Consider the following 26,818-nt stretch of genomic DNA (forward strand, 5'->3'; position numbering starts at 1 on the left):
GTGAGGGATGCGTTGGCGGTGCTCCTCTGCGCTGGATACCTACCATCTTCTTGCCGCAAATTTCCTCCATTAACCAAAAACGATCATCTGTCTCTAAACCATAATGCCCTCTACAGTAAGCCTCTTCTCCTTAACTTTAAAAGACAAATTCTTCTCCAGACTTAATCCTTCATTTACCAGGCAATCTTTTTTTTTAAATATTTTATTTTATTTATGACATACAGGCAGAGACATAGGCAGAGGGAGAAGCAGGAGAGTCTGATGCGGGACTCAATTCGAAGACCCCAGGATCACCACTGAAGCCAAAGGCAGATGCTCAACCACTGAGCCACCTGGTGCCCCCACCAGGCAACCTTAAATACACCTACTTTACTTCACTCTCAATTGATTTGCCTGTAAATTGAGCATCCTTATTCCTTGAGCATCTAAAAAAAAAAGCAATCAGAGGGAAACTGAGGAAGACAAACCATGAGAGACTCCTAACTCTGGGAAATAAAGGGTTGCAGAAGGGGAAGAGGGTCGAAGGATGGGGTAACTGGGTGACCCGCACTTTAGAGGGCACTTGATAGCATGTGCACTGGGTGTTATACTATATGTCAGCAATTTGAATTTAAATAAAATTTTTTAAAGATTTTATTTATTTATTCATGAGAGACACAGTGAGATACAGGCAGAAGGAGAAGCAGGCTCCCAGCAGGGAGCGCGATGCAGGACTTGATCCCGGGACTCCAGGATCACACCCTGAGCCAAAGGCAGATAGATGCTCATCCACTGAGCCACCCAGGCGCCCCTAAATAAAATATTTTTAAAGATAAAAATAAAAATAAAATAATTAAAAAGCAATCAATGTGCCTGCCTCCTCCCCTCTTCATGCAAACATAGCTTTTCACTAGTTATTAGTTTCAGGGTAGTCTTTTTATTTTTTAAGAAAGATGTTATTTATTTATTTAAGATAGAGCACAAGGGAAGGGGGTGCGCAGCGAGCAAAGGGAGAAGCAGGCTCTCTGCTGACCAGGGAGCTCGGTCCCAGGACCCTGGGACCATGACCTGAGTCAAAAGGAGACACTCAATTTACTGAACCACCCAGATGCCCCAAAGGTGGTCTTTTTAAAAAGCGGATCGTTTTTAGAGCCCTTGAAACGTCCTTGCATCACAACTCAGCAGAACACTTAAGATGAACTGAGGTTGTCAGAGGAGATACTGAGGGCAGCACAAAACAACTCCAAGGGACTGCTCCAAGACTCATTTATTTTTTATTTTTTTTATTTTTATTTTTTTTAAATTTTTATTTATTTATGATAGTCACACACAGAGAGAGAGAGAGAGAGAGAGAGGCAGAGACACAGGCAGAGGGAGAAGCAGGCTCCATGCACCGGGAGCCCGACGTGGGACTCGATCCCGGGTCTCCAGGATCGCGCCCCGGGCCAAAGGCAGGCACCAAACCGCTGCGCCACCCAGGGATCCCTCCAAGACTCATTTCTTTTTTAAAGCTCCAAGTTAAAGGTTCTGCACTCAGTAGCTGCTAGGACTTCCTTAGGTCTTCACTGGAGATCTTGACTCTGCACTGGGCACTGTGCCAAAAAAAAACCCAAGAGCAAATAGACCCCATACCAAATCTATGTCTCTAGAGTCTTAAAAAATGACCCTTGCGTGAATATTTGATTTCTAGAATGGGAGGAGACCTTAGAAACCACCTCCTTCACCCAATCAGGTGGGAACAGTGCATGTCCAGAAAGGTACACGACTTGCTTGCTGCTGGTCATACATCTGGTGATTGGCAAAAGCAGGTCTAGAACTCAGGGTTCCTGATTCACAGTCAGTGACAGATGAAGGTGAAGATTTGTAAGTCATCAGAGGTCTTCCTTTTAATCTTTTTCTTTTTTTGAAGGTACATACTGAGGTACTTCTGTTTGGAATGAGAAAATGATTATGATTTGCTTCTAAATAATCCAGTTTCAGGAGGGGGATGAAAGGGATAGCAGTAGATTGCTGAAGCTGAGCAATGAGAAAAATCAAAGTTCATTACACTAGTATTCCTACCTTAATATATTTTTTAGAATTTTCATAACAAAGTGCTTTTTATTTTATTTTATTTTTTTAAATTAATTTTTATTGGTGTTCAATTTACCAACATACAGAGAAACACCCAGTGCTCATCCCGTCAAGTGTCCGCCTCAGTGCCCGTCACCCATTCCCCTCCACCCCCCGCCCTCCTCCCCTTCCACCACCCCTAGTTCGTTTCCCCGAGTTAGGAGTCTTTATGTTCTGTCTCCCTTCCTGATATTTCCCAACATTTCTTTCCCCTTCCTTTATATTCCCTTTCACTATTTTTTATATTCCCCAAATGAATGAGAACATACACTGTTTGTCCTTCTCCGATTGACTTATTTCACTCAGCATAATACCCTCCAGTTCCATCCACGTTGAAGCAAATGGTGGGTATTTGTCGTTTCTAATTGCTGAGTAATATTCCATTGTATACATAAACCACATCTTCTTTATCTATTCATCTTTCGATGGACACCGAGGCTCCTTCCACAGTTTGGCTATTGTGGACATTGCTGCTAGAAACATCGGGGTGCAGGTGTCCCGGCGTTTCATTGCATCTGAATCTTTGGGGTAAATCCCCAATAGTGCAATTGCTGGGTCGTAACAAAGTGCTTTTTAAAGAAAAAAAAAATCAAACTTATAAAAAATATCTTTATCTTATTCAGAGTTCATATAAGAAAACATCACCTTGGAGGGAAAAATTTATTTTATTTTTTTAAAGATTTATTTACTTGAGAGAGAGTCGAGCAGTGGGGAGGGCAGAGGGCGAGAGAGAGAAGCAGACTTCCTGCTGAGCAGGGAGCCTGGATGCAGGACTCCATCCTGGAATCCTGGGAACATGACCTGAGCCAAAGGCTAATGCTTAAACAACTGAGCCACCCAAGTGCCCCCCGCCCCGAATTTTTTTTTAAATTTTATTTACTTATTCATGAGAGACACAGAGAGAGAGGCAGAGACACAGGCAGAGGGAGAAGCAGGCTCCATGCAGGGAGCCGGATGTGGGACTCAACTCAGTCCGGGGCCTCCAGGATCAGGCCCTGGGCTGAAGGCAGAGCTAAACTGCTGAGCCATCAGGGCTGCCCCCCAGAATTTTTCTTTAAAAAATGACCTCTTTAGTCATGGATACCAGGCACCTTTGAGTTTCCCATTCTTTTAGTTCTGCTCTCATTCCATCTCCACCCTTTTAGCGGATGGGGAGTCTATGGCCAAAACAGTCTTGGTCCCAAAGGAGTGGTGACTATTCTTAATCCCTTTATAGAGTATCAGTGGATGGGTCCCTGGAGAGTGGTGCTCTGAGAGAGGGCACAGGCTCTCAGGCATCCCCCACTGGGCTCCTTCCCTAGCTCTTCCCTTCTTATCACTAAAGCCACACAACTAGAACAGGGTACCTCCTTGTTGAAGATCTCCATTGTCCTAAACAAGAAGCTTGCCCAGGTGTTGTTATCTAAAAGTTTAATAACTTCAGGGTTTTCATCTTGGACTAGAAAGAAGGGAGGGGCAGAGCTCCCCCATCATAGTTTGGGTCTATAATTTGACAAGAAAAACAAGTGGCAGCAGGTATATAGGCAATCTCTGTACCTTCTGCTCAATTTTTCTGTGAACCTAAAAATGCTCTAAAAAATAAATTATATTTTAAAAAGGCATAAAAGAACTTCTCAGTTGCTACCTGAGTCTAGTAGAAGACATTCCAGCTCCAAAAATTATAGGGCTTTAAAGAACCAAAATTTGCAATGAAAGAGCCATGTGAAAAATACTATTAATATAATAGCTGGGGATGGGGGAATGTGTTCCTTCTCTTGGAAATATTTTCACAGAGTCAAAAATATTGGAAACAAATCTTTTAGAGAAAATTTCAAACATAAAGAAAGAGGAGTATGCATGTGGGTTAGAGGGAACCAACCAGGCCCTGGATGGTTCAAGGAATGACCAAGAAAGATGGTCCTCTGGGGTGTCTTAGTTGGTTAAGCGTCTGCCTTTGGCTCAGGTCATAATCCTGGGGTCTTGGGATCGAGCCTCAAGTCGGGATCCCTGCTCATTTGGAAGCCTGCTTCTCCCTCTCCTCTCCCTCTGCTTATTGCTACCCCTGCTTATGTTCTCTCTCTCTCTCTCCCTCTCTCTGTCAAATAAATAAGTACAAATTTTTTTTAAAAAAGAAAGAAAGGAGGTCCTTATTTGACTTCTTTTCCCCAAGACATGCTATCTATCAATACTATTTATCTTTAGGAAATTATATTTTCTAATTAAAAATCAATAAATGCTCATTATGGAAAAGCAGGCAACTGGGGAGGAGCAATGAGGGGAGGCAAAAGAAATGACAAATTCCTCATCACCTTCCATTCAGAGATTACCACTGTCATGATCTGCCTTTGGTAATTCAAAGTGGCACACACCACTCACTTGAACACTGGGTTCCCTCTCATCCCCCCTTATGGCCAGTATATTATATCCAACTCTATGGCACCTAGCCCCATGTGTTCCCAAAACCTAGTTGTCAATTCTAGCAAATCCCATAACCCACCCATCAATTCACCACCTCAAGGCTCTGAGCTTCCTCTGCAGAGAAGCAAGCTATCCAAGTTCCCAAACCCAGTGACAATATATCCTATACTTCACAGCCCAACCTCATTCCTACTCCCCCAAACACACACACTGAAGTTCCATTTACATACCTGTGATTATGTTTAACGTTATTGGTCACTAAGGAAGAGGGAAGTTCTTCTCCCTTAATTTGTAACCACAGAATATTAACCAGATATTCAACGGCTTTTTGATGTCAATCCTCTGAGGCTGACCGCATTTACCAATTAAGTTACAGCACTTTAGTTTGTTCTTATTTTTAGCCAAACTCCATGCACCACCCCCCACCTGCTTTTTTTTTGGTTTTGGTCATTAACATGAAAAATGAACAGAATCACTTAATAAAGTTCTGTTTAGAAATTTCACGGCTTGGTGAGGTTATTTATTACATTGACGTGGTAAAAATTTTTCTTATGGTCAATCTTAACTTTTCACCCCCTCCTAAAGAATGAAGGGATACTGCTCACCCTCCACCCAAACAGATAGAATCTGCTGGAATCAGCTGTTTTTCTGACATCAGTGATATGTCATTTGATGACCTATATTTGATTATATCCTTAAATGGACTAAACATCTAGACCAGTTTAACATGTTTCTGTACATCACCCATGGCACTGAATGAATGAGTGTAGGAATTCATTCTGTATTGAATAATTCTTATTTTTTGCATGTGCTAGTCTTGTCTTCTCATCTAGATTACTCCAGGGATATAGTGTCAGTTTTGGCTGTATAGAATATAATGGGGCTCAAATAACTGTTGATGACCAAAAAGTTAGTAGTGGTATTTCCTAGACAGTCGGATAATAAATGTTTTTTCTTCATCCTTCTCAGAGTATGCCAAATTTGGTAGACTAAAATTGTATATCCTGTTAGTAATCAAGGAAAAAACACTCAATAAAAATATTTTGATTGTTGACATAAATTTAACTTTAAAAATTACTAATGGAGAGCATTCTTCGGATAATTTCCCTAGGGACACAATAAGACCAAAGAAGTTGAATCAAAGATTAGCATTCAAGAACTGCCTGATAAAAGCAATTCGCCTCTAGGCAATGGGGCTGGGAATACTAAGGACTGGTAAAAAGTAGTAGTCAGGAAGGCTGAAGGAAAATATCATCTGTGGGCTAAACAGGGCAATCTCATCACAAATGAAGCAAGAATAGAGTTTCTTTTCAGATTTAGGAACATCCATGAAAGTAACAATACTACTAGCTCATGGAGATAAGAGGCCCCTTCCACTCTTCCCAAAGCTTGAAAATAAGGACATGAGGCCCTCTTCAAACAAACTTGTAACAACAAACTGGAGGAAAGACATTCAAATTCATGTCTGAAGAGGCAAAGAGAAGAGGTCTTGTCCTCAAAATCAAGTGAGCCTTCCCCAAGGCATATCCTACTTTGAACACCAAACTGAAATTTCCTTGAATTGGACAGAAGGGCATTTCACCAAGGGGAGATGGGTTGGTCTCTCCTTCCTGGCTGGTAAGAATGTAGACAAAACAATTCAGCAAAATTCCTGCTTCAAGGGACTCCTGATACAGTTTTCAGATAGGATGGGGCTGGTGGGGAGAAAGGAAAAGACGGTTAGAGGCAAGCAAAGAGCTTGCTCAATAGATCACAATTCAAAACCACACTCTTGAACTTGCAGGGTTTGCATCAAGATCCTCTTTGTTCCATATGACTAGAAGACCCCCATCCCAGAGGCCTTTCTGGACATCATAGTGGTGACTGGGAGGGACTCAGGGCCCAGCCTGACTTGCCCATCCCAGTTCATTGCCAAGAACTATCCTCCCATTACTTAGAACTGCACTGTCCAATATGGTAGCCGCATGTGGTGAATCTGAATTGAGATATGTTATATTTGTAAAATATACATTGGATTTCAAAGATATAGTAAGGAAAACTGTAAAATCTCATTAATAATTTTTATATTGACTATATGTTGAAATATTTTGGATATATTGGGTTAAAATATATTAAAATTAATGTCACTTGTTTTACTTTTTAAAATGTCACTACTAGAAAATTTGAAATCACATATAATAGTTATGTACATTTGTGGCTGTGTAGGGGAGGAAAAATGTCCCTATACTCTTCAAGACTCTTCCAACTAGTCTAAGAATTAAATTGACATCAGATAGATTAATAGGAGGAAAAAACTCCAAAGTTTAATTATGTGCACATGGAGGCACAATAATGAAATTGAGACCCAAAGGAATGACCAAGGCAGGCAGTTTTTAGACCTTTTAGACAGAGAGACAATAAATCTGTGAGGAATTGACAATACAAAGAAAACTTTGGAATCTTCAATTAGTAAGGAATACTAACTGGAATCTGGGCTGGGATAGTAAATTAGTAAAGTAACAATGGTTTTTTAATACAGCCTTCTTGGCTCTAAATTTCCCATCCCTGATGATAAGATGTCTCTTTACCGCTTGGTACAGGGAGGGAATCTTTCACATGGGAGATTTATTTGTTGCTTTCTGGAGACAAAGATAGTTGTCAGAATGTTCTTTTTGCTTTGACTCTCTCTTAAGTGAATTTTATTTAAAACAATCAATATGTCAAAGTAGCACATTTTGAGGTGACCTGCCCTTGCCCCCTACACCATTTCTACAATATTGGCTTAAAAATGATGACTCAGGGGATGCCTGGGTGGCTCAGCGGTTGAGCATCTACCTTTGGCTCAGGGCGTGATCCTGGAGTCTGGGGATCCAGTCCCACATCGGGCTTCCTGCATGGAGTCTGCTTCTCCCTCTGCCTGTGTCTCTTCCTCTCTCTCTGTGTGTGTCTCTTATGAATAAATAAAATAAAATCTTAAAAATAAAATAAATAAATGATGCTTCAAGATTAAGGAAAATCTGGGTTAGAAAGAGGAGAGCTACATAACCTGAAAGTATGCTTACATGGAAAACATTCCCTGAATAAGCAACCTCAATGAAAAGCACTCAAACATTGCTTAGAAAGAACTCATACAACCCAGAGCATCCACTGTTGGCTATTTCTTTAGGACATAGGTACTAGGGATGCCTGGGTGGCTCAGTGGTTGAACACCTGCCTTCAGCCCAGGCCATGATCCTGGAGTGATCCAGGATCCTGAACCACATCAGGTTCCCTGCATGGAGCCTGCTTCTCCCTCTGCCTATGTCTCTGCCTCTCTCTTTCTGTGTCTCTCATGAGTAAGTAAATAAAATCTTAAAAAAAAAAAAAAAAGGACAGAGGTACTAGACTAAGGACTTTATGTGTGTTAATTTACTTGCATATTACAACTGCCCTGTGAAGTAGGCATCATTTGTATATCTATTATACAGATGAGGAAACTGAGACACAGAGGTGGGATTTGACTTTTGGCAATCTGACTTAAGACCCTGTTACTTCACACCCTATACCCCAACCCACTTCCTTCGACCCCTCACATGAGCTCTCCTTTCTGGATGTACTTCCTTTCTGGATGTACTTTCTGAGAAGGATCTTTTCTTTGTTACTTCTATTTCCCCAGCAAGCCCAACCCACCTCCACCTTGGCATTAAAAAACCAAATACTACCATCTGTCCTGAATAGGGAAAGCCCTTCCCTAGAATCACAGGGTCCCGAATCCTGGAGTCTGGGGCAAACCAAGTGTCTGACAATATGGTGCTCTCAAATTTCTCCTTTTAGCACCTCAGTGAATTATGAGAACACAGTTTTATATTTCTGACCCCTACAACCTAAAGGCTAGGAAAATTTACCAGGTTGTATCTTTTTTTTTTTTTTTTTTAGGTTGTATCTTTTTAACGGTCAAAGACTGGGTTGGTTTTTTGGGGTTTTGTTGGTTTTTTTTTTTTACCTTTTGCATAATACTTCCCAAACCTTCCCAAACTGACAGTTGGCTGTTTGCGGATGTTCTGAACCTCAGCTAAGGAAACACTCTAAGGAGCAGCCAAGAGGGGCCCTCTTGGAACACAGTTCCCACAAAGGGAAGACGGTTAAATGCTGGTCAGATGAAGCCTTTTGCCTCTTTCACCTCTTTTTTTTTTTTTTTTTTCCCCTAACAAAAGGCCATGCCCTTTCTCTCTTTTCCTCAGAAGCCATGGAAGTTAAATGGTTTTGCTTTTGGTTTTTAAAAGTCTCAATAATAAGAATAATTAACTTATTCATCCCAGAAAGATGCTGCAATGGCCATCTTATTTGTGACGTTACTGCAATTATTACTATTAGTAGTACAAAGGGCACTCAGGGAATGAGGAGGCAGGACACCAAAGAGTGGTCACATGTTAGCTGTCTTCTTTTGCAGATGAGGCCACTAAGGCCCCAGGGGTATACAGCTCAACACAAGGCCATGTCCCAGTTGTGAAAGAGCCTGGGTCAGAGCTGATTTCTGTTGGCCCAGAGGTTTGGGCAGAGCCTGGTCCCCAGGGTCGGATAAATCACCCCACCCAACAGAGCCACCACCATGTGATTAGCATAGGCATGCAAGCCCTCCTGCCTCCCCTTGGCCCTTTCTCAGACTTCTTATCTTTCAGGTGGCCCCTTCCTGATGTTTGTGTTGGATTTTGTTTATTTGTGATTTTAACTATTCCTGCTGCCTGAAACACTCTATTTTTAGATACCCACATGGCTAAATCCCTCATCTTTTTTCAAGTCTTGACTCAACTCTGTTTTTTTTTAAGTAAACTCTATACCCAATGTGGGGCTTGAACTTATGATCTTGAGGTCAAGAATCACATGCTCTACTAACTAAGCCAGCCAGGCACCCCAAATCTGACCTTAAGAAGGCTAATCCTGACTCCCATTTCATACTGCAGCCTCTTGCCACACCCTGTACCCCAGCCCACTTCCTTTTCTTTCTTCTATAGAATTTATCAACTCATTGTCTGCCTTCCCCACTAGAACATAAGCTGTAAGCTCCACGAGGATAGGGATCTTTTGTTTGTTGATGTACACCAAGCATGTAAAAGAATCCTTGGTCACAGCAGATGCTCAGTAAATACTGGTTGAAATGGAAAATGTCCAAAGCTGTTCTCCACGTTCACCAGCTCAGACTGTAAGAATATCAGGACAAGGATTGGGTCTCTGCCACAGGCCCTTGCAGTGCCAAGCATATAGGCAGGCCCTCCCTCAGGTTCAAAGTCAAGTCTAATTCATATAAAAATGTCAGGAGACTCCTCTGACTCCCTAAAATAATATTAGGGATTATTTTATTTCCCTACTTCTTTACACTTTTATTTCATTTCTAACTGTTCTAGAAAATGAAAATAACAAATTAAGGTAAAATAAAATTCTGAGGAAGGAGAGAGCCTGAAAAACTCTGAACAGGTTTCTCAGGGATGTGGACTGGAAACCAATCTAGTGGGAAGGAGCCAGGTCCCTTTTGCTTCAGAGAACTGGCTCCGAGAGATTTTGAGACATCATAAGACTATTTTCCAGCACGTAAAGAACGAGGTGATCAGCAGTTTCCCGTCTCTACAGAGCAAGAGAATGTGTCTCTTTCTGAGTATAAGAGAGTTCAATGAAATTTGAAAAAATGCCTTCCTTAGAAGGAGATGCAATGCTAGAACAGAACCAGGAGAAATTTGAGACTTCCAACCTTATTTATTTATTTTTTAGATTTTATTTATTTATTCATGAGAGACACACACAGAGAGGCAGAGACATAAGCAGAGGGTAGAAGCAGGCTTCCTGCAGGGACCCCATGCAGGACTCGATCCCAGGACCCCGGGACCACACCTTGAGCCAAAGGCAGATGCTCAACCACTGAGCCACCCAGACGTCTCAAGGTTTCCAACTTTAAAGTAGTCTTCTGACTTTTTAAAAACAAACAAATAAAGCTCCATCATCCATAGGACAAAGTCGGTGTTTCCTTTCCCAATTCCTATGGATTCTAAACATTAGGGTCAGGGCGCTTGGGTGGCCCAATCAGTTAAATGTCTGTCTTCAGTTCAGGTTGTGATCCCAGGGTCCTGGGATGGAGCCAGGCTCCCTGCTCAGTGGAGAGTCCACTTCTCTCTCTCCCTCTGCCCCTTCCCGCCTGCTTGTATGTGCTCGCTCACTCTCTCTTACAGAAAAACATGTAAAATCTTTAAAAATAAATAAATAAATATTAGGGTCTTACAGTAGCAAGAAAAATGGAGTGGTTGGGGGTCAGGGCTTGGCCCGAGACTTTGAGGGTTCCAACCCGCCACTTCCTAGCTGTGATGTCAGGCATGTTGGTTAACCACCCGTGCCTCAGTTTTATCATCATTAAATGAGATGACGATTGCACCAACCTCCTAGGAACACTGGGGATCAAACAAGTATCCGTGTGAAGAGCTGGCACATGACAACAAAGAATAAAGTCAGCACCCAGTCAGCACCCAGCAAATAAACTCCCTCACCATTGGGTGTGGTATAGCTGGAAGTCCTTAAAAGCCTACATTACTTCCCTGAGGCAGAGGGCTGGAATAGGGACCGAAAGGGTAGTCTTAGTTGAGGCAGAAGCTATAGGAGGCACACTGGATCTGGGAGCTGAAGATGGAAAATTGTGGGGAGAGGGTGGACAACTGGGAAGTCAGGACGCGAAAATGGCAGGAAAAAATCTGAGAATCTTAAACCTATTTTCCTTGATCTTGGGTGAGGAGGGACCTACAATGTGTCAGGAGGCCGTGATGGTGAGGTCCGATCCTCACATACTTCTGCCAGGTTGGCCTTACCATCCCCTCCCCTCATCCCCTCGGTGAAAACCAAGGCGCAGGGCCCCGTTAAGGGGAGAGTAAAGGGGAGGGAGCCAGGACATGCACATCTCTGTTCATGAGGCCAGGCGGAATTACAATTAGTAGTCCAGGTAGACTCTCTAGAAAAAAGATAGAATTGCTCTGAGCCTCCCTTGCTATGGGCACATCACGACTATCTCCTTTGCTCTGCCTTGGGTGAATTCTTTCACTGCCTGTGCCACTGGCCCCACCCAATAGGGATGCCCCACAGCTCCCAGGTCCAATATCCCCCAGCTTGATCTGTTGGTTAATTTTCCCAGAGCTGAGTCACCTTGTAGTTCTTTTTCCACTGGAGAAATGGCTCTTTTCCAGATCGGGAGCCTTCAAAACCTTACCCTCAAGGAGGAACTAGTTAGTGGTTGTATTTCAGACAGGGTGTGGTTTAGTAAGGGAATATTCTGAAGCAGGACCTTTACCAGTTTAGCAAATGCCAAACCAAGCCAAAAACACCATACTCATTCTTTGTTTACAAGTCAAGTCTTCCCACGTGCTGACAAAAGGGCTCCCCTTGACACTGGCACCGGGATCCCAGGAAGGGAAAGGTGACAGCGAATGCCCTACCTTCCAGTTCCACAGAGGCGCATACTTGAAGCAAGATGGAGGTGGAATGGAAGACCAAAGAGGGAAGTCAATTAGGCAACCACTCCTCCCTAAGGGAGGCCTTTATCACCCCCCCTGAACTCTGAACCTAGAATGGGATCCCCATGTGGACAAAGGGGTCTTCCCTCTTTTTTTGTGATTTTATTCACACTCACAGAAAACTAAAGATAAAAAAATAAATAAATTTTTTTTCACTTAAACCACCTTAGCTGAAAGGAACAAATTTACATGAAATCAAGCCAAGAGGTCGCAGTACTTTAACTTCCCCTTTGGTTGGTGGTTTGTGGATCAGATGTGTTTCTTTTCCCAAGTCTTTTTCTTCTTGAATCAAATTACCTCGGACCCCTGTGAAAAATACCTCAACCTCTGCTACAAGCTGCCCACTGAACCACTAGTTGAACAAGTATTTATTGAGCGTCTGCTATGTGCTAGGTGTGGGGCCCTGGGTGAGGCATGAACAAATCGAACCAGAACAAATCTGTCTAGCCAAGACAAGTAAAGGACTTTCAGCCACCCACACCCTGGTTATGTCTATCATGAACACTATCGCAGAGGTTTGGTTTTTATGCTATAATGCTGTTGCAACAGTCAAAATTTAAGAAAAACCTTCACCAGTCACTGTCCATGATCTCACTGCCTTAGCACAACCATTTCCATCTGCTTCTTCTTCCAACTCCTTACTACAACATACCCATATTTTACAGCAGAAGCAATCACAATACATTTACCAGATAATATTTTTGCACCATTTAAATTTTTCTATATTTCTGCCTCGTCTTCATCATTAGCCTTTCCAAAAGGCTACGTGTTATCCTATCCTGATACCTGTGCCAGAGTTACAAACTATTCCCCTACTGTTGGACTTTCATGTTTTTGTGGGGTTCTTAGAGTTGCAGTGTTCACTGACTTAGCAATGCCTGTGGAGCACGTCCTCCATCCGAGGTCATGTGCTGACAGCATCGGGGCCCACAGCATCGGGGCCCAAGGAGCCACAGGCCAGCCATGGTCCTCACAGAGCTCAAAGTCGCATTGGCCCTTAAAGTCCTTAAAGGAACACCAGCAAACTGTTTCAATAAAGTGCAAAGACCCCTTGAAGGACATACCACCTGCATCATGCTAAAAAGCCCCCCTAGAAGGAACCAGAGCCTGAGAGGCTCTGCATTTTCACAATGACTGAAGTGTTTAAGGAAGTCCCAGCTCCCAAGGTTCGGTCCCTAGAAGAGCTGAAAGCACCTCCACACAAAGCTGTGTTTCTAAGTGGCCATTCTTCGGATTTCACTGGCAACAGAGGGAAATCCCACGTGTATTTCAGAAGGAACTCCCTAACCCTGTGGACCATCCTGGAAACCCCAGACCCCCTCCTACTCATGGGAGAGTCTGGCATGTGGGGCTGCTTCACAGTCTGGCCTGTCTGTGGACCTTTCTTCTCTTCTCCACTTCTCACTCCAGGTGGGATGGAAAAGGAAACTGGAAGGTGACCCATGGCTTGGTTTCCCCACTGACTGACTTTCCTTCCTACTCTTTCCTTAGAAATAAGCTTTCTAAGAACTTTGTTTTCATTTACCCTACCCCACCAACACTCTCTTTCCCATAAAATCCCATTCTCTGGTCCCCACCCTACTCTAGCTGCCAGAAACTGATGTAGAAGAAAAACCAAAGGTACACAGACCAGCTGGAAACCCCAGCCCCCAGGAATCCTTGGGTTCAGTTTATGTGCTTGTGGGTTCTCCCTTTCTCAAGACTTTCAGTTGTGTCTCTAATGGTGGGAGGAGAGATGGTTACTGGTCAAATTTGCCCTTCTGCCCTTCTGGCACAAGAGAACTCCTCGTGTTCTCCCCCTCCAAGGTTGGCTCCAAAGGCCCATCTCCAGTGCTTGGCCAATTTTGGGAGGTTTGGCAAAGCACTTATCACATAAGATCATGCTGTATTGTGAAGAGCAGTTCCCTTGCCCCTAACGCCTCAAAAGCAGGCACAGATCCCACAATGACAGCCTGGCTGGAATAGCAAATAAGGAGTCTTCTCTGGAAGCTTCAGCCTTTCCTAGTCTTTGTGAGACAGGGGATCCGAGACAAGTCATATCCAGACCCAGTCCCGCCTGATGATGGGATGACAGAAGGACCCTCCCCACCAGCAGAGGGCCACATACCAAGTACACTAGGCACTTGGTCTGGATTCCAGAACTAGCAGCAGACCTGAATTAGGCTCCAGGAGTCTGTTTTTTTTGTTTTTGGGGTTTTTTTTGTTTGTTTGTTTGTTTGTTTTTAAGTAGGTTTGATGCCCAGTGTGAAGTTTAACCCAGGGCTTGAACTCATGACCCTGATCAAGACCTGAGCTGAGATCAAGAGTCTAATGCTGGGCAGCCCAGGTGACTCAGTGGTTTAGCACTGCCTTCAGCTCAGGGCCTGATCCTGGAGACCCGGAGTTGAGTCCTGAGTTGGGCTCTCTGCATGGAGCCTGCTTCTCCCTCTGCCTGTGTCTCTGCCTCTCTCTCTCTCTCCCTCTCTGTATGTCTCTCATGAATGGATAAATAAAATCTTAAAAAAAAAAAAGAGTCTGATGCTAACTGACTAAGCCATTTAGGCACCTCTGGAGTCTTTTTTATAAGCACCCCAGTGATTCTAATGTTAACCAAGGCTTGGGCCCAAGCCCCTCCTCATGCCAGCCAGGAGCTAAGCCTCTGGGAGGGCTGTGCCTTGGCCACAGCAGCACAGCATCCAGGAGGAGGGGGGGGGGGGAAGGGGGAGGGGGAGGAGGAGTTCTCGGCTCCATGCTCCACAGCTACTCCTTGACGTACCACCTCCTGTATAGTATAGTACCCGTTATTTATGTCAAACAGCTGTCCTTGCGGGACCCCAGGCTCCCCATCTCCCTTACTGCAGCCTCCTAGTTTTCAAGCTTGGCTGCATATTGTAATCACCTGGGAGCGTTAAAAACTCCAGAAAGCCTTCAGTGGAGTACAAGAATCGTCCTCTGGTATTGATGAAATTTTGGAATATAGATGGGGTCTGGAGCCAACAACCAGGAAAGAATTCTCGAGACGTCTGGTGCAAAATGGTAGTTTTATTAAAGCATGGGGACAGGACCTGTGGGCAGAAGGAGCTGCTGCCCTGGGCCTGTGAGGAGTGGCTGATTATATACCCAGGAGTTGGGGGAAGTAAGCAAAAAGGAGATTCCAAAAGGATTTTTTTTATTCATGAGAGACACACACAGAGAGAGGCAGGGACATAGGCAGAGAGAGAAGCAGGCTTCATGCAGGGAGCCTGATGTGAGACTCGATCCTGGGACTCCAGGATCATTCCCTGGGCTGAAGGCAGATGTTCAACTGCTGAGCCACCCAGGCGTCCCCCAAAAGGATTTTCAAATGCTAAGGAGGACCTACAAGATCCTGGAGGCCTTGCCATTGTCAAATTAAAGATGGCTTTTCCCTCTGGCAAGGCATTAAGACAATTGGAAACTTCCCGAAGACACACATATCCCACTCTGAGGTATGGGATTGTTTGTGGGATATCAGCTGTGCTTTGTCCTCAGCCAGCCCTGCTCCCTCATCAATATTCCATCTCCACCATAACCCCCTTCCCCCAGGGCTACCCCCAGCCTCTGGCAATAGGCTAGAAGGGATTTCTGTGACTGTCTGAGATTGAATGCTCATTTTGCTCCGTCCACTTTATGAACCAGCTGCATCAGTGGGATCTAAGCTTGAGAAGGACCTAAGACTTCAGGGGAAGGGAGATAGCACTTCACTCTCCTAGGCCCCCAGCCCGGGCAGGAGGCCTTAAGGTTAGACAAACACAGCTGTCTGCTCCAGAAGCAATTGAGGCATGCACTGCCCTCGGGCCACCCAGTGGAACATGGGGACCTTCCCGCCCCCTGAACATGTTGCCAAATACCAGGGGAAGGAGCTAACAGGGTGGTAGGAGCTACAGCAGGCAGAGAGAGCCAGTGTCTGAACCCTGCTGTCTGCCAAGATTGGGCCCTTTCAGCTTCTAAAGTAGCCAAGCTAGGACTCAGATCCAAGCTTCCAGATTCCACATCTGGTGCTCTTCCCCATTAGTTGCTGTTGAATAATTGCATGAAGATCTCAGAGCTCCCCATGAAAGTCATCGCCAAGCTCTCCTCAGAAGAGGGGTGCTGACAGTGACACCTCCAAATCGGCAGCCCCCGGGCCCCTGTGCATTCTCTACCTCTTAGTCTCCCCAGCTCTGGGTCTAACTTTTCCTTTCTTCGTTATTCCAGATCCTTGGTCTCGGTGTTTCTGGGCCAATGTGACTGAGGTCTAAAACAAAACATGCTTGAATTTTTTAAGAAATAGACCCTACTGTGTCCCAAACCAAACTCCCACCCCCACCCAAGGAGAATCACTAGTCCATGCCCAGGAAAGGTGGAAAAGTTTGGACTTGTAGCAGCAACTCATCTCTCTCTCTCTTTCTCTTTCTTTCTCTCTCTCTCTCTCTCTCTGGCTCCTGTCCCAGGCTGTGTCCCGGCCCTGAGCTGCATCTCCAAGGACAGGGAAATCTTAGTGTTTTACATATAATAAGACTATCTTCAGGTCAGCTGACAATCTGGTCCAACAGTGGACTCAGAGATTGCTTCCCAAGGTCTGCTCAACCTGGAGAGCACTAACAGGCAGCCAGCCTGGGAGATAGCTTGGAGGGGCGGGGCAGTCAGGCTAAGCATCCAAGGTCCTTGGTCCTTGTTGGGCTGGGGTTGACTCCTTGCCATTTGTGACTTGGTCAAAAGAGCACTGAAATTAAATGGAGGAGATGGGTTCATTTGTCACTCCATTAATCTATTCACTCCTCATCCATTCATTTGCTCATTCAATAGTTAGTTTGGGGGCATCTGCTATGAGTCTGGCACTGCTATGTACTAGAACAGTAACAAGACACCCCAAGGAGCTTAGTTATGGTTTTCTCAAAGGAGTCCATGCCCCTTAAAGGGTGCTTAACTTCTAAGACCATTAAAGAAACCCCTTAAGACAATGATGAACTTTCTTCTGAGAAAAATGACTAACCATAAAATTATTTGTGTAATTTTAGGGATCTCAATGAAACTCCCTCCCCTCAGGTTACATCTCCCTGTCTGATGACTTCTCCCTGGGATCTGCCACCAATTCTCATTCATTCCCTACTGTAGGCCTAAGTTTCCCCATTTGTAACATGAATTCTCTGGACTCCCTTGGCCAAATGATTCCTGACCTGGTCAAATCAGAAATCACAGATTTTAGAAGTGTCCATCTAACCCTCCAATTCTTAGAGAGCAGGGCCGGGTGAAATGAGAACAGGATGAGGAAAGTATGTATGATCTTGGAAGTAGCTGAGAGTGAATAGAAGGTAGAAGACAGAAAGCATTGTCCTTAAAGAGAGATAGAAGGAAAGAATACTCCCACCCCAGCCCACCGTATAATTAATCTTCCCCCAGGACAAAGGTTGTCTGGATGGAGTAAGAGTTAAATCCCTCTTAGGTGCTAAGCTTGGGTGCTAAGATGACACCCAGAAGCCACCCCTTTAATCAGAGGAATTCCCAGGAGGATGAGGTCACCAAATCCCTCATTCGTTTAACAAGTAATTATTGAGGAATGGTCCAAGGGAGACCCAGGTGAACAGGCCAGAGGAGACCCCTGACATGGAGGGGTTTCCTTTTGGGAGGAGTAGAGACAAACCACTTGTATGTAAAACAAGCAAGATCATTTTAAGTAGTCATAAATGAGGAGAGAATAGAGAGTAATGGGATAATCAAGGAGTGGAGGCTACTTCACACCCCTCAAAAAGTGATGTTTGATATTAGGCCAGAATGATAAGAACAAGCTAGCCAGGAGAAGATGGGGGAGGGGCTTTCCCGGCAGAGAGAGCAGCAATGGGAAAGGTCCTGTGGTAGGAAGGAGTTTGGCAAAGCAGCAACAGGGAGAGTGGGAGGCAGTGGTGTCTGAGAGGCGGGGCGGCCTTAATAGCCAGGAACTGGAAGCCACTGGAAGTTTTCACAGAGGCAAGAACGGAGGCCTTTAAGTGGGTCCTCCTCCCCTTCTCCCTCTGACCTCATTGCTTCACTCCCTCCTCCTCCTCCCCCAGCCACACTGGCCTCCTTGCTTTTCTACAAATAGGACCATTCCAGGCCACTCAGTGGCTGTTCCCTGTTCCCGATCACCTCGCCCCCAGATATCCACAGGTGCGCTCCCTCACCTGTGCCAATCTTTGCACAGATGAAGGCAATATCCTCTCACCTCCAAACTGCAAATTGTACTTCCTCCACCTACCATTCTCCACTTTCCTCTGTTGTCTTCAACGTAATCATTTTCTCACACGTGAAATCATCTGCGTATTCATGGGTTTATCGCTGTCTCTCTGCCGAGATGTCAGCTCCTGAGGGCAGGGGTTCTGTGCTGCTCCCTCCTACTCCCCAGCACGTGAACAGTACCTGACACTAGCAGGTGCTCTGGAACTATTTCTAGGATGAATGAAGCACTTAGGAGGCAGTTGCAGTAGTGGCTGACAGTAGGATGACAGTGGGCTTGGAAAAGGACGGTAGCAGATGAGATGGAGGCAAAGGGCAGGAAAGTGAGGCTGAGCAAGTCCAGAGCTGGCTGGTCCGAGGTCCAAGCTCTTTTGCTGTGCCCACATAGTAGGCCTGCAAAGCTGAAAATGCCAGACCCCCCATCTCGGACTTGCTCTTCTTCATCTCCCTCCTTGTTGCCTTTCAATTAGCACAGACACCTGAACTAGATCAGAGACAAAAAAACCAACAAACTAATTTTTAAGACTATGCCCAGACCCCTAAATTCCTACAAATGTCAATAAGGGGGACCTAGGTGGCTCAGTCGGTTGGGCATCAAACTCCTGGTTTCAGCTCAGGTCACCATCTCAGGGTCAGGGGATGGAACCCAAGGTCAGGCTCCAGGCTCAGTGGGGAGTCTCCTTGAGATTGTCTCCCTCTCTCTAAAATAAATAAATCTTCTTTAAAAATGTAAATAAGTAGCTAACCTAAATTTACAATAGAACTTAGTATATTGTTTTCTTTTTCTTTTGAGATATAATGCCCATACCATGATATGCACCCTTTTAAATTCAGTAGTTGTTTTTTTTTTTTTTTTTAGCATATTCACTACTATCTAATTCCAGAACATTTGCATCACTCCAAAAAGGAGCCTTAAACCCATTAGCAGTTGCTCCCCATCCACACTCACACTACCTCAGGCCCCAGCAAGCACTAAATCTGCTTTCTGCCTCTATGGATGTGTCTATGGTGAACATGTCATATAAATAAAATCATACAATAAGGAGCCTCTTGTGGCTGGCTTCTTTACCTAATATAATGTTTTTGAAGTTTGCCCGTGGTGTAGCATGTACTTGTGGCTGAATAACATTCACCTGTATAGATGCACCTCATTTTGTTGATCCACCCATCCGAGGATGGACATTTGAGTCATTTCCACTTTTTGGCTATTATGGTTGTGCTGCTATGAGCATTCTGTACAAATGTTTGTGTGGACATCAACTGTATTTCTGTTTTTCAGCATATACCCAGGAGTGGAACTGCTGAGTCAGACGGTACCTCTGTTGTGGAACATTTTGAGGAACTACCAGACTGTTTTGTAAAGCTTCACCTCTGTTATCATCCTCCGTGTTGCTGAGGTGGGGAGGAAATGAGATGACTCACTCATGATCACCAGGTACGAATGGTGCACCGGGGTGGGGTTGCTGCTCTTACAAAGGAATCCTCTGCTTCCTTGTGGTGCATTTCACCCATGCTTCAAAACTTTTGGGTGCTTTCTGGATGCCAGTCACTAATCTAGGTGCTGGAGATACTAGAGGTATTTGAGAACAAGAGAGACATGACCCCTGCCTTCTTGGAGACACAGTCCAGTGGGGAAAACACAGTGACCAGATAATTACAGTTTTGACAGTGCAATGGGGAAGTCCGGGAGAGTATGTACCTCAACTTAGCCAGTCCTTTGTGCAGTAAGAGCCTGGGCTCGGAGCCAGCCCGCCCAGGCTTAAATCCCCGCACCCCACATGCCAGCTGGAAGACTGGGCAAAATCCCAAGCCCCCATGCTTCCATTTCTCATGTGAGAAACAGAGTAATAGTATCTACTCTGAGGGTATCAGAATCAGGTGGATTCAGCACATCAAAGCCTATAAAACACTTCAAACCTGGTGCTGGTAAACCCCAAAGAAGTACCAGCTGTTGACATTGCTGTTAGACTCTCTACACCTTACCCATCACTTGGGAACATGAATCCTGGTCCCTCAAACTTGCGCTGTTTCAACTGTTCCTATTTGCAGCACCTCCCACCCCACCCCACCCCACACACGGTCCTGGGTGGAATCAAACAGAATTCCCACAATGCTCTGTTCCAGCGTCCTGCAGTGTGGCTCATCTGGTTTGATGCTCCAGTTAGAACCCCTGACTGCCAGGTTCCTTGTTGTACAGGAAAGAAATGCTTTTTTTCTGTTCTTTTCTCCCTACCTAGATTATAAGCTCTTTGAAGCCAATCTGTCTCACTCCTGCAATGCTAAAACATGCTGGCAAGAAAACAAATGGAGGCAAAGTCTCAGAGTGGGTGGTAGGGGCTTCAGAGCACAGGCTTTGAAGCCACACAGACCTGGTGATGAGCCCTGCTCTGCCCCCTTGAGCCACCTGACCTAGGGCAGTTTGCTGAAAGCCTCTGGGCCCCCTTTCCTCATCTGTGAAATGCAGCCAGGGGTAGCTGCTTCTCAGAGCCATGTGGGGGGATCAGCAGTGGGCTGTAGAAGTGCCTTGTTGGGGCCCAGTTGATACCCCATAGCGGGTGGTTGCCACTAGTCACATCATGGCAGAGCTGCACAGGAGCCAGAGCCCTGCCAGGGCAGCACACCCTGCAGAGGCAGCTAAGTACAGGAAGTACACAAGGTCAAAAGGAAAATGAGCTCTCAGAGATGTCTTCTGATCACTATCATGTATACTGGGTAGAATGGAACAGAATTTGCTGTTTGGGCTTCTTTTTTTCTCTCCTCTCCTTACCTCATAGATGCTTCTTTTGCTATTTTTATTAAGTGCAAATGGTACCAGAAAGTATTCATGTAAACCTACCCGGGAAATTATTAACAAATGCACAAGAGCAGGGATTATGCAATCCCCAAACTGCCAGGCCTCCTCATCAGCCCACCAGCTGGAGAAATACTCTTAACTCCTGAGCTACACTCTTCCTAACAAGTGTCCTGGGTTGGCTTTAATACATTATTCAAGAGTTATGACAGAGCATAGTTAAAAATTCCTCCCACTAAAAAATACAAATAAAAATAAATTCCTCCCACTCCGTGGTGTCCTACAAAGGTGACCACACATCAGCAGTGCCTGTCCCATATTTAATCTTCAGAAATTTGTGAGGAACAATAACATGTTGCCTTTGAAACATGTCTTTTATTCAAGTGGGCTTCATTAAGGATGAGCTGTTTATTTGTATCTAAAGCAGTCACAGAATTTGTCTATTGCAATAAGCAAGGATCCAGAAATATAAGTTTTGTGTGTATATATATATGTGTGTGTGTATGCACATTTAAAATGCATATATATATTATTTTTCAAAAGATTTTATTTATTCATTTTTTGAGAAAGAGAGATAGTAGAGGAGAGGCAGAGAGAGAGAGAGAGAGAATCCCAAGCAGACTCCTCAATGAGCATGGACCCCGACTCAGGCAGATCCCACGACCCCAAGATCACCACTCGAGCAGAAACCAAGAATCAGACATTCAACTGATGGAGCCACTCAGGTGTCCCTTTATATATATTATTTTATAAGTGGCTTCCCATTTTTTCCCATGGCCATTGCAAGAGGCAGCACTCATGTGGGGAGGGTCATTGCCCCTGCAAGTCTCATGGTACCTGAGCTTCTTCAGGTATCCAAAAGAGGCCCCAGTGGCCCCGGCTTCATGTCCATTTTATATTCAGAAGCACTTATAAACCAAGAGAATTCTGCACAGGAGGAACTCCTAAATATAATTCTGGACTCAGAGAACTCTCTTTTTGGTAGGGGTGGACCTGAAACTCATGTTTACTTAGCAAATCCCTGAGGTAGAGTGAATGAATTGTGCAGACGAGGTCAAGTGTGTGTGCTGGGAGGGCGATGGCAGGAGTGGGTGGTAGAGAGGTCCTTAAAGATTTAAGAAAACTTAAGAGAACAAACTCTTCTAAGACCCCAGTTTGGTCAAGGCACATGCTAATTATAAACCATTCTTATCTAAAAAAAAAAAAAAAAAAAACATTCTTATCTAGATTCCCTTTTTCAAATATACACTCAGACTCTTCACTAATCTGTATTTTGCCCCAAATTGATCAATTTTTCTTCAAGATTTTATTTATTCATGAGAGACACAGGCAGAGGGAGAAGCAGACTCCCTGGAGCCAGATGCAGGACTTGATTCCAGGACTCCAGGATCATGACTTGAGCTAAAGGCAGACGCTCAACCACTGAGCCACCCTGGTGCCCCTGCTCTAATTTTTTTTTTTTAATTTATTTATGATAGTCACACAGAGAGAGAGAGAGAGAGAGAAGCAGAGACACAGGCAGAGGAAGAAGCAGGCTCCATGCACCGGGAGCCTGACGTGGGATTCGATCCCGGGTCTCCAGGATCGCGCCCTGGGCCAAAGGCAGGCGCCAAACCGCTGCGCCACCCAGGGATCCCTCCTGCTCTAATTTGACTATGAAATAAAAAATTGGTTGGAGGCAGGACAAGAGAATTGGCTTCCCTTTGGTGGTGCCTTGAGCTGGGCAATAAAGAAGAAAAGAAGAGAAGGAAAAGAGAAAACAGAGAAGAGGAATACTCTGGTCCAGACTGAACTGATATTAAAGGAAACCTGGAGAAAGGACTCTGGAATACATGCACTGCTGAGCCCTACCCATACCAACACCCCAAGGCTTTGCCCCCAGACTTTCTGAATCCATAACTGAGGAGAAATAGCATATCTGAAATGCACCCTGTTTCAGATGACTCAGGGCCTGTGGGCATAGCTCTCTCAAACCCCAACCTCAGATGCCTGCATCTTGAATCACTCTTGATCTCTTTGGGGATTTGAGTCTGCCCTGACTCTCAGAGGGATTTACGAGAGGCACATTCCCCCCACATTTCCTCCCTGTTTGTAGGTGGAGGCAGCTGAGAGATTGTAGGCCATCCTCTACTTATTTCCAGTAGGTTCCTTTGATCACCAGCAGCAGGCTCTCCACCACTGCCAAGAGGTATTTGGGGAGGGGAGTCTAGGCCCACTTCTGGGGCTGCTCAGCTCATGACGGGAAGACACCACTTCTAGGCAGCCTGGATGCAAAAGCCTTTGGCCTACTTTCCTTTCGATTTCAGCAAGGGTGAACACTCTGTGCGTCTCTGCAGTTTGGTTCTTGTTAAAATCCTGAACCTTCTCTCTGATTGAGGAGGAAGGTCTTGGATGCAGAAGAGGCTAAAAAAATCCTGGGACTTCCCTAGGTTATGTCTCAGGGAGAAAACCTGTTCTTTCACAGTCAATCAAGAGTTAGGAGGGAGGGGACACCTGGGTGGCTGCCTTGGGCTTGGTCATGATCCTGAGGTCCTGGGATTAAGTCCCACATTGGGCTCCCCTCAAAGAGACTGCTTCTCCCTCTGCTGTGTCTTTGCCTCTCTCTGCATCTCTCAAGAATAAATACATAAAATCTTAAAAAAAAAAAAAAAAAGAATTGGGAGGGAGGATGAGAACTGGGAAGGATTCAAGGCCTCTGCTGCCTTCGCCTTGGGTGCCTATTGATATCCTGTGTTTATTTCTACCACTTGGTCTCCCTGGTTTGATGTGGAACCAGAAGGCCTGCCCTCCATCCCACTTCCTTCTCTCCAAGGTTGATGCTGACACGGAGGGGAGAGGACATCAGACTAAGCCAGCAGGGACCTGGGGTCCTGACTCTGCCACCTGCCATGCGATGGGCCTTGGGGGATTCACTGCACATTTCTAGCTTGATTTTTTCTCCCCTAAACACGGGGCTTCCACCCCGGGGGTGAGAACCTCTGAAATGGTACGCAGAATTTGAATGATACACATGCATTCTCCTGAAGAGAAGAGTCTGTGGCTTTCCCCAGTGGCTGAAAGCGTTCCCTGACCCTCATGTCTGAGGACACCGTTCTCTGGCTCTGGGCACCATGGGAGCCATTTCCTGGGTTTGCCATTTGTCAGAGTTTTTTTTGTTTGTTTGTTTTTTTGTTTTTTTCATTTGTCAGAGTTTTATGTAGGCTCTTACCTCAGTGACTTCTCACTCAGACATCTGCCCAGAACCCTCTGACCCACTCGGGGTCTCCTGCCACCCACAACTACTATTCCTTTGCTTAACAAGTCTTGTTCATGGCTGCTGAGCCAGGAGGTCAAGTTCCGCAGGCTGACACTGTCACCTCTCACCAGCTGGTCACCAGAATATGTGTCTTCCACAGCGGGCACATCTGCTGGTGCGGGGTGGGGGGGTGCACTCCAAGGACACTGTTAGGGGCTGAGCAGCTAACACCCCAGCCATTGCTCCACCCAAGACCTTCCTCTTGGAGCAGAGAGAAGATTCAGGATTTTAACAAGAACCAAACCACAGAGATTCACAGAGTGTTCACCCTTGCTGAAATCTGAAAGGAAAGTAGGCCAAAGGCTTTTGCATCCAGGCTGCCTGGAAGTGGCGTCTTCCCGGCTGCCTGGAAGTGGCGTCTTCCCGGCAAGAGCTGAGAGAGCTGAGCGGTGCAGGAAGTGGGCCCAGACTCCGCTCCCCACCCCTTCCCTGAGTCCTCCAGACTCAGCCCACAGAGCAACCTACGGAGAGCCCACTCTCCACAAGCCCACAAGCCAAGCCGGTGGAAGAAGGTGGTGAAACTTCATTTAAAACGAACCCAATTGTTTCTGATTTGCTCTATGCACCTATACCAGCTCCAACCCCAAAGCTTCCCAAGGTGTTATTCTCTTCTTCCTCAGAGTTCCTAGCTCTGCTTCCCCACCACTAGGCTGAGCGCTGCTCCAGGGCTGGGGCATGTCTGGGTCAGGCTTGGGTGCCCCGAGCCTAATGAATTGAAGAAGGGAGCCCCGACAAAAATCCACGGGGCTCCTGTGTCTTTCTCTGATAGCAGGGGCAGGACAGGACAGAAGGGCCAGAAGGCAGCGAGGAGCCAGTGGCTAGCAGGTGCCAGCCCACCGTCCTCTCCCCCGGTCCCAGAGACACAGAAGGGCCCCCCAGGCTGCCACGGGAGGCTCTCAACACAAACAGAGGCCAGACAACTCTAACCAAAAACCGTGTGACCTTTGTCTGCAGACCAGACAGGCGAGAGAGGGAGTTACTATTTCTACTAGATGTCATTTGTCTTCTCTTGGGGTCAGCAGGGACCCTCCTCTTAAAATACATCTTCACCTGGGTTGGGGAGCATTTTGGCCATCTAGGGCTGTCCAAGGAGCCCTCCTCAGAATCGTGTTTTAAAATACATGAAAGAGAGGCACCTGGGTGGCTTAGTTGGTTAAGCGGCTGCCTTCAGCTCAGGTCATGATCCCAGGGTCCTAGGATGAGCCCTGCATCTGGCTTCCTGCTCAGCGGGGAGCCTGCTTCTCCCTCTCCCTCTACCCCCCAACTTGCTCATGCTCTCTCTTTCTCTCAAATAAGTAAATAAAATCTTTTTAAAAACACATAAAAGATACATAGAATTTCAATAAAAACACTCATATTGAATACCAGTAATCAGAATATCTATTTGTGATATTGTGACTCATGCTTTTTTTTTTTAAAGATTTTATTTATGTATTTGAGAGAGATAGCAAGAGAGACCATGAGCAGGGGGTGGGGAAAGGTGAGAGCAAGTCTAATACTTCCCTTAATTTTGATGGGGGGGGGGTGAACTTAAATGATATTTCAAGATACACACAACAACCATAAAGTAATATGAACATGCCTGTGATTTCTATGGGTACAGAGTCACTGTTCACATTAATGTGGTTTGACACCCACATCAATAACGGAAGAAAATGCTCAATTTTAAGGTGTAATTTATTCCCAGGCCAAGTTCACATACTCCTTTAGATTTAATCTTGTATCTTCAGGATTAAGTATTCTCAGTCCAGATCCTTCCACAGCACTGGTTCTCAGCCACTTGCAGCAGTTCTCAAATCTGGCTGCACAGTAGAACAGCTGGTGAGCTGGATGCCCAGGCCACACCTGACTACCTAGAATGCAATCTCAGGGACACCCAGGGTAGCTCAGTGTTGAGCATCTGCCTTTGGCTCTGGTTGTGATCCCAGGGTCCCAGGATCGGGTTCTTCATTGGCTTCCCTGAGAGGAGCCTGCTTCTCCTCCCTCTTCCTGTGTCTCTGCCTCTCTCTGTCTCTCATGAATAAATAAATAAAATCTTAAAAAAAAAATAGAATGCAATCCCTGAGGATGGGGCCCTGGAATGCTGTTTTTGTTTTGTTTTAATTTTATTTTATTGAAATTCAATTAATTAACACATAGTATATTATTAGTTTCAGAAGGAGAGTTCAATGATTCATCAGTGGCATAGAACATCCAGTGCTCATTCCATCATGTGCCCTCCTTAATGCCCATCACTCAGTTATCCCTTACCTGCAGGGATTGCCCCCACCCCCTTCCACTTCAGCACACCTCAGTTTGTTTCCTAGGATTAAGAGTCTCTTAAGGTTTGTCTCTCTCCTGCTCTGTGATATCATCTTGTTTTATTTTTCCCTCCCTTCCCCTATGATTCTCTGTTTTGTTTCCTAAATCCCACATATGAGTGAAATCATATAATTGTCTTTCCCTGATTGATTTATTTCACTTAGCATAAAACCCTCTAGTTCCATCCCTGTTGCTGCAAATGGCAAGATGTCATTCTTGTTGGTGGCTGAGTAGTATATATATATATATATA

General features: G+C 45.2%; 1 long non-coding RNA gene across 1 annotated transcript in view; it reads left to right on the top strand.

Moving 5' to 3' along the window:
• LOC121487263 overlaps positions 1–19,496 on the top strand; it is a 55,996-nt gene extending 36,500 nt beyond the window's left edge. The window contains exon 3 of the long non-coding RNA XR_005986813.1: positions 19,459–19,496. This is a non-coding gene — a long non-coding RNA (uncharacterized LOC121487263). The remainder of the gene's footprint in view (positions 1–19,458) is intronic.
• The last annotated feature ends 7,322 nt before the right edge of the window (positions 19,497–26,818 follow it).

This window comes from Vulpes lagopus, chromosome 3, assembly GCF_018345385.1.
Source record: "Vulpes lagopus strain Blue_001 chromosome 3, ASM1834538v1, whole genome shotgun sequence".
In the NCBI taxonomy this organism is placed as follows: domain Eukaryota; kingdom Metazoa; phylum Chordata; class Mammalia; order Carnivora; family Canidae; genus Vulpes; species Vulpes lagopus.